Here is a 7,326-nt window from a genome sequence, read left to right as displayed (position 1 = left end):
TAATAATAATAATAATAATAATAATAATAATAATAATAATAATAATAATAGGATTTATTTATATGCCGCCCAATCACTGGGAATCCAGGTAGCTTAGAACAGAGGGGATAATAGATGGTTCCCTGCCCTCAGGCTTACAATCTAAAAAGACACGACACAAAAGGAAAAGGGAATGGGGGGAAGGGGATCAGGTCCAGCATTCTTCTCTCCCTCTGAGGCCTGGACCAAGGCAGATGGGCTGGAGGGAGGGCTCTTCTTCTCAATCGAGGTCAGGCCCGATGGCATTGGGCCTGTCCTTTCACAGTTGGAAGGAGGGAGGGGAGGGCTCTTCTTCTTCAGGCCCAATGATGTTGGGCCTGTCCTTTCACTCTCTTAATTACAACTTACTTCTCCACTTGTGGCTGAAATCAAATGACAACTTACAGTACCTCTCCACTTGTGGCTGAAGTCAAATGTGCAGCTTTAACTTAGAGCCACTGGCACTGAGGCTATGCTAAAAGGACTCCATATATAATATACTGTCCTACCACTTGTCATTTCAGTAGAGATGTAAAGGTAGCAGAGCAGAGCAGAGCACTGTAAATTCATGTGATGGGATATTATGGTTTTCAAGTTCCAATGCGAGTAGCAATTGAGAGCACTGTTCCTGTTTATCACTTATGAATATACTGTAAGAGAGGAAAGCCCCTCGTTTATGTTGTGCATTGCTCCCAAAATAGAACCTCTGTGGAGCTGGCAAAGAATTTTGGGTGTTTGACTTGGAGTTTTGGGGTGTGTGTGTGTTTTTTTTAAAATCTAAGCAGCCTCAAGAAGAAGAGAAAAAGCCTGAAGAAGAGGTTGGTCATGAGGAGTTGGATTATGACATGGACTACTGGTACATGTACTAGATGTATGTATGAATATGTAAATTTTTAATTTGTTCTTGCTTCACAGTCATATCTGGGTAATCTATCTTCCAAATGTAATTCTGTGGGTAGATACTAGGCTAAAGTTGCTTGAATCCTATAATTTCTCCATTCATCAACTAACTCATTCCCATACTAGCTGAGACACTGGTAAAGGCTTCTCAAACTTCATCTCCCCCATGACAATATGAAAAGACCTGGACAACAGAGGCCTATTCTTGGCTTCAGCTGCTTAATAACTTTTGACTGTATGTCTCTTGAGTGCAGGAGAAAACCTTGGCTCTGACCAAGCATCCCCTCCCATTGTTCATATTGCAACATTTTGTAAAGGGTTCCTATATAATCAGTCTGCTTCAAACACAGAATTGGTTGGGGTGGCTCTTCTGGAAACATCTTACATTGCTAATGCTCCCATGTTTTCCTGCCACTTCTTGCATAATTTTTCATTCCACTATTTTTTCTTAAGCAGAAAAAGACATAACTATTCAGTGATCTTTGAAACAAAGAGATTTCTGTCTGACTCTGGAAGTACCCTGTGTTTAGTATAGAAGTACGACTGCCAGAGTGGAAACTAGTGATACTTCCTGTTCCTTTACTGGTTGTGTAGAAGAGGGAATTTCCCCAGATGGTGCTTGTTATTTGGTTGTGAGACAAGCAACACTTGCTGAAATTCCCTTTCACACAACTGTTAAAGTTACAGGAGACCTTTCCAGTTTTCCCTCTGGCAACCCTACTTAGGAGGAAGCCAAGAGATGCATAATACTGTGGGCAAGCAGAATCTTTGTGAGCAAAGGCTGTGATGGTGAAAGGTGGCTGGGGCTGATGGTTGACCAATTGGAGGCTACGATGTGGAAGAGGCTGGAGACCAGGACTGACTGATCCCATAAACCTTCAGCTACTTATCCATAAAGTAAACAGATTTATTTGATTTGTGAAGTCGAAGGCTTTCATGGCCGGCATCCATAGTTTTTTGTGGGGGGTGTTTTGGGCTATGTGGCTATGTTCTATATAAAAGTTCATATGAAACGTCAGGAATAAACTCTTACAGAACATAGCCACATAGCCCCCCCACACACACACACACAAACTATTTATTTGATTCTCTTTTTTCTGGATTTATTCCTGCCCACCCACTTTAAAACTGTTAAATAATCACTAGATCTCATGCCATGTTGGGGATGATAGTGGTCTTGATTATAGTTTGTTCCCATGTGGAATTTGACATACTGTATATGGCATGACTAATGCATAGCTTGTTTGCAAGGGGGAGGATTTTTTCTGTCTTATCCCATGCAGCCCACATTTCCTTATGTTTGAAATTCCAGATGGGAAAAGACCATTGCCTGGTTTGCACTGTTGCTTGCACTTTAACCAGAAAACAAGGGAAAAGAAAAAGAAAATGAAATTTTTGAAGAGAAAGAAAATGAAAAGGACAGTCAGAATGCTCTCAGAGACATCTGGAACCTTTACTGCTTTTCTCATGCTCTTGATTCAATCCACATAATATTTACTATTGAAGATGTGACCTGGGGTGCATCCAGACATATTAAAGGGAAGAAAACCCAGAAAGTCCCAGATTTTGTGCCTGTTCTTTCAAATTTTGAGATCCATACACAGTCTGTTTATGCCAGAATATTTTATGACAACATTTGATACAATCAGATAACTGCTCCCCAGGTCAGTTTATTTTTACCCAGTGTAAAATCAGAAAGAACAGCAACAAAATCTGGGGCTTTTCAATCAGTCTAGATTTACCCATTATTTGTCATCCTGAATTTCAGTTAAATCCCATTGAAATGTAGGGGCTAAATAAACCGGCCAAACCAGCATCGGGGTGGAGTGGGGGCGTGGGGGCCATGTGATGCACACTCTGACTCCACCTCCAAGCCACCATCATGCCCACCCGACTGACCACATGGCGGCGGTGTCACGGCACTCCTTTGGTGCAGCATTCAGATGATGCATACCAAAAGGAGCGCCGGAAAGTGTCACCACGGCGGCAAAGGCATTTTTTTGCTGACTTTAAAAGGAGTCGGATTTTGACATTTCTTTTAGAGCCAGTAAAGTGCCAGATTGGGGCTGTGGCGTGTGGTTGCCATGGCCCCAATGTGGCGCTGAAAGGGCGGTGGGATACTGCTCTATTGAGGTAGTCTGTTTTGCTCCTAACTTTTCCATCCTTTTAATTTATGGTATTATTAAATAATTCACACACTTTCCTTATTCATTTTGTTTTTCATGTAGCACCATTACTGTGATAAGGCTGACCTTTTTTTTTTAATTTCCCCAGGAATGTGGACAAGGATGGGACATAATGCAAAACATCTTAAACAGAGGAGATTATTATTTTTTATTTCTTTGTCTAAAGATAATGTATGTTTTAACATCTACTACAAATAATTTTTTTTAGTTGCTGATAGAATAAAATTAATTGAACTAAATAATCTCCCTTTTTCCTATTAGCAGGGACCTCTGTGTGGTGGAACAAGAGAGAATAATGTCAAGATACATTTCCCCCCATTCCCTATGTCAATTATTTTCTGTTTAGAAAGAAACAGAATCAATTATTCCATTAAAAGCAACTCATTCAATAAATGGGTTCCAAAGACCTCAGAGGGATTTTGAACTGTAGTATGGTTTGGATTAGAGCCTAAAGATAACAAGGTCAGCTGCGGTTAGTACTTTGTTGGGGGACTACTGATGAATATCAGGTGCTATAGGCTATGTTTCAGAGGAAGGAACTAACAAATCCACCTACTGAGTATTCCTTGCCTAAGAAAACCCTATGAATTCAAGGGATTGCCATAAGTTGACAGGTGATTCGAAGACACATATGCACACATATGGTTTGAACAAATTTTGACTGGAACAGTGCATTCACAGAAAAATGGAGGAGTAGCAGTGAGGGTGGGGGGGATCAAAAGGGGGTGTAGGAAACGTCAGAATACCAACATGAACTCTGAGAGACAGAAAGACAACAAATCAATAGATGTGTCCTGACTGTGGTTTGCTTGAGGGAAAAGAGGTTTTATTCTATTTCTGGTTCTACTTAGAGCATGCTGTGGAAATCATTTAGTTTAAGTTAGCCAATTAAAATGTAAAGTAAAAGATGTCATGTTTCATAATGCAACTTCATCTGAGACTATTTTAAACTCTCTTAACTCTTTTAATGTGTCTTTTTAGCTTGTTAAATTATTTAATATGTCTTCAGCCTTCTGAAATCATTTTAATGATTCACATCTTTAAACTCGCAAATCAGTTTTGTTATACACTGCCTTGAGATCTTTTGATAGAGGACAGGATATAAATATTTTAATTAATAAAGAAATAAAAATAAATAAAAGCGATCCAAAAAGTTAATTATACCTGACTTTGAAGACCATCAATTGGGGTGGGGTGGAGAGAATTAATCCACATGTGTGACTTGGGAGAATAAGAAAAAAGTAGAAAACAGGAATAATATTATGGCTTTGAGAGCATTAGATTAGATTTCACTCCATCTCTGACTCCAATCAGTCTGACCATTTCCCAAGCCACATGTTTCACAATAGTTGCTGGATAAGTCTATGACAAGCTTGTAAAGAAATGGACACACAAGATGAACAATGTTGGGTGAGATCTTAAATCTAACACACGAGTCGGAGGTTCTTCAAATGAATGATTTGTCATTTTATGGAATCTAATGTGTCTTGGCAAATGTTTGAAGGAGCAAGTTGAGAAGGCAATCTGTTAAGCATCCTTTTGACAGGGTAATCTGTTAAAAATGTATTTTATTCTCATTACAAGTCCTTGAATACTGCTAGTGAGAAATGGACATTGATAATTTGTTGCATTACATTTCTGAATGAGAGCCAGCATGGGGTAGTAGTTTGAGCATTGGACTATGACTCTGGAGACGAGGGTTTGAATCTCCACTCAGCCATGGACACCTTGGGCAAGTCACACTCTCTTTTATCCACAGAGGAAGACAAAGGCAAATCCCCTCTGAACAAATCTTGCCAAGAAATCCCATGAAAGGTTTGCCATAGGGTCTCCATAAGTCAAAATCAACTTGAAAATGCAGAACAACATTTATGACTGCAGTTTACCATGGTCTTTGGACCCAAAAATCTTTGAACAAAACTTTCAGATGGACAGATGAGATTTTTTGTTTTCTTTTTGCTTCATGCCTTAAAAAGCCAAAACAACAGCAATATCAATCCAATATATTGTTATTAAAATGCGAGTGTTATGTGAGCTTACCTTTCTAGATCAATGGCATACAAAGCTATCTTAAGAGGGTTGCGAAGGTAAGGAGGATTTTGAAATTGCTAAGCTCTATACATACTTGCATCTCTGTTCTTGGAGATTTCCAAGTGCATCCGGTATATTCTTCAGCATCTGCCTATTGAAACATTGATTGGGCAGGAATCCATAAACTAAAACTTATAAAGCTTTTAAAATATGTAGTGCAATTAAAACTGAGTGTAAAAGGAGCATGCTCCCTGTCAAATTCTGACCAGTTAGCTTAGCATAGTGGTTAAAGTGTTGGACTCCATCTCTGGAAATCAGGGTCTGATTCTCGCTCGATCATGAAACCCACTGGGTGACCTTGGGCAAGTCATGTGCTCTCTACCTCAGGGGAAGGTAATGGCAAACTCCTCTGAACAAATCTTGCCAAGAAAAACCCTTAGGATTGCCAAACATCAGAAATGACTTGAAGGCACACAACAACAACAACAACAACAACAAAGGATCTGCCAGATTTGAAAAGCTGGATGATTTTGAACTTCCTTCCTCAGAAATTAGATTTTTAAAAGAAAGCACCACTGTTCTTGACAACAGTGCACCCATTACACGTCTTAAAAATAAAGAGATTCTATTAGTCATAGCAGATCCATTCCACAGTGATACTGTCATTTCTTTGATGTACAAGCCTAATTTTATTAATTGCCAAATGTCATCCATTTATTTTTTGAGATAATGGGTCCCCCACACCACCTTGTTTATAAGGTGAACTTGGAATGGGAGCAAGAGGGCAACTCACCTACCCATCTATACAGTGTACCAGGATCAATCAGTTCTGAGACTAGTATCTACTTGCAAGGAGCTGTAATATCCATACAGAATTCAGAGGACAGAGTCATATATGCCAAATGAGCCATTTATACTTTTTCATGTGTAAATCCTATTTGAATGCTTTACTGTATTTCCATGTTGATATCAGGCAAGTAGCTCACTTAAATAAAAAAGTTAAATGATGCCAATTCAATTATTTGGTAAACTTCAAAGCAATTTCAAATCAATAGCAGTCATAGGGATCTCAAATGTTTGTTTTTTTAAAAAAATATTTGTGTCTCAGCCTTAGAGGAAGGCAAAAGCAACCCCCTCTGAACAAGTCTTGCCCAAAACAAACACACAAACAAAAAACCAAACACCTTGTGATAGGTTCACATTAGTGTTGGCATAATTCAGAAACAGCTTGAAGGCACACAGCAATGAATGCATTGTCAGTTAGATGTTCCCCTCATATTACTAAGCTAGGCCAGTACAAGGGCTGGCCCTGGGAATCAGAGACTGAAAAGATCCCCTCATGCTAGCAACTGATGTAAGCTATCATGAAAGCACAGAAAATACTTATTTAATCTGTTATTATTTACTTTCAACAAATGAAAGGGATGCCTGTGGTATTTTCTGCTTCATATACCAAAATAACATGGCTAGCATTAGGTCCTATGTATCTTGATGTTACACTAAAGGCAAGAAAATGTCTTGGGTTGGCCTTCTTCATTACAGAGCTACCCATTGGACTTGATAGCCCTTCAAAACAATAATGACTTTCCTACCTTCAGTGCAACCACATACTTTTTCCACTGTTTCACAATTGCCAGTTATTTCAGCTATGCCCCCTGCTCTGCATTGCAGACTTCCTTGTGTGACTTTTTAATGAGGAAAAGGGGAGAGACATTTCCTTGTAACTTAGGTTTTCATGTTATAGATTCTGCAAAATCTCTGTTGCAAAATGGAAGATCTAGAGTCAACTGGTTGAAACAGCCTAATAAAGGAAGTACCATTAAAATGTATGACATGGAGTTTCCAGGGGGTAAGAAGAATTCATCTTCAGAATCTATGCCATTTGTTTTAGCTATTTGTTCAACATAGTTGCCCACCCTGGCATTAAAGTCTCCAAGAATAATTATAATAGCTTTATGGTAAAGTTTTCCCAGAGTCTCAGCAAAGCTATAAAGGGATTCCCAAAATGAGGCTGAGTAATATTTAGAGTTCTTAGTTGGCATATATAGATTTACCACCACGACGTTTAATGTATGTCCAACTCTAATTTGAAGGCCCAGAGCTGATAAGGATTCTGTGAAGTTTACTGCTTCATAGTGTGCTTCTAATTTAAGGGAAGCAAAAATTGCTAATCCACCGACTGGTCTTCCTC

The 7,326-nt window shown here is 39.0% G+C and overlaps 1 long non-coding RNA gene across 1 annotated transcript in view; it reads left to right on the top strand.

Moving 5' to 3' along the window:
- The window catches only part of LOC121923213, an 11,123-nt gene extending 7,337 nt beyond the window's left edge, over nucleotides 1-3,786 (top strand). The window contains exons 3-4 of the long non-coding RNA XR_006102331.1: nucleotides 801-889; nucleotides 3,193-3,786. This is a non-coding gene — a long non-coding RNA (uncharacterized LOC121923213). The remainder of the gene's footprint in view (nucleotides 1-800; nucleotides 890-3,192) is intronic.
- Nucleotides 3,787-7,326: the final 3,540 nt, after the last annotated feature.

The sequence above is a fragment of the Sceloporus undulatus genome, chromosome 2, assembly GCF_019175285.1.
Source record: "Sceloporus undulatus isolate JIND9_A2432 ecotype Alabama chromosome 2, SceUnd_v1.1, whole genome shotgun sequence".
Classification (NCBI taxonomy): Eukaryota; Metazoa; Chordata; class Lepidosauria; order Squamata; family Phrynosomatidae; genus Sceloporus; species Sceloporus undulatus.
This window is presented reverse-complemented; position numbering and strand designations above follow the sequence as displayed.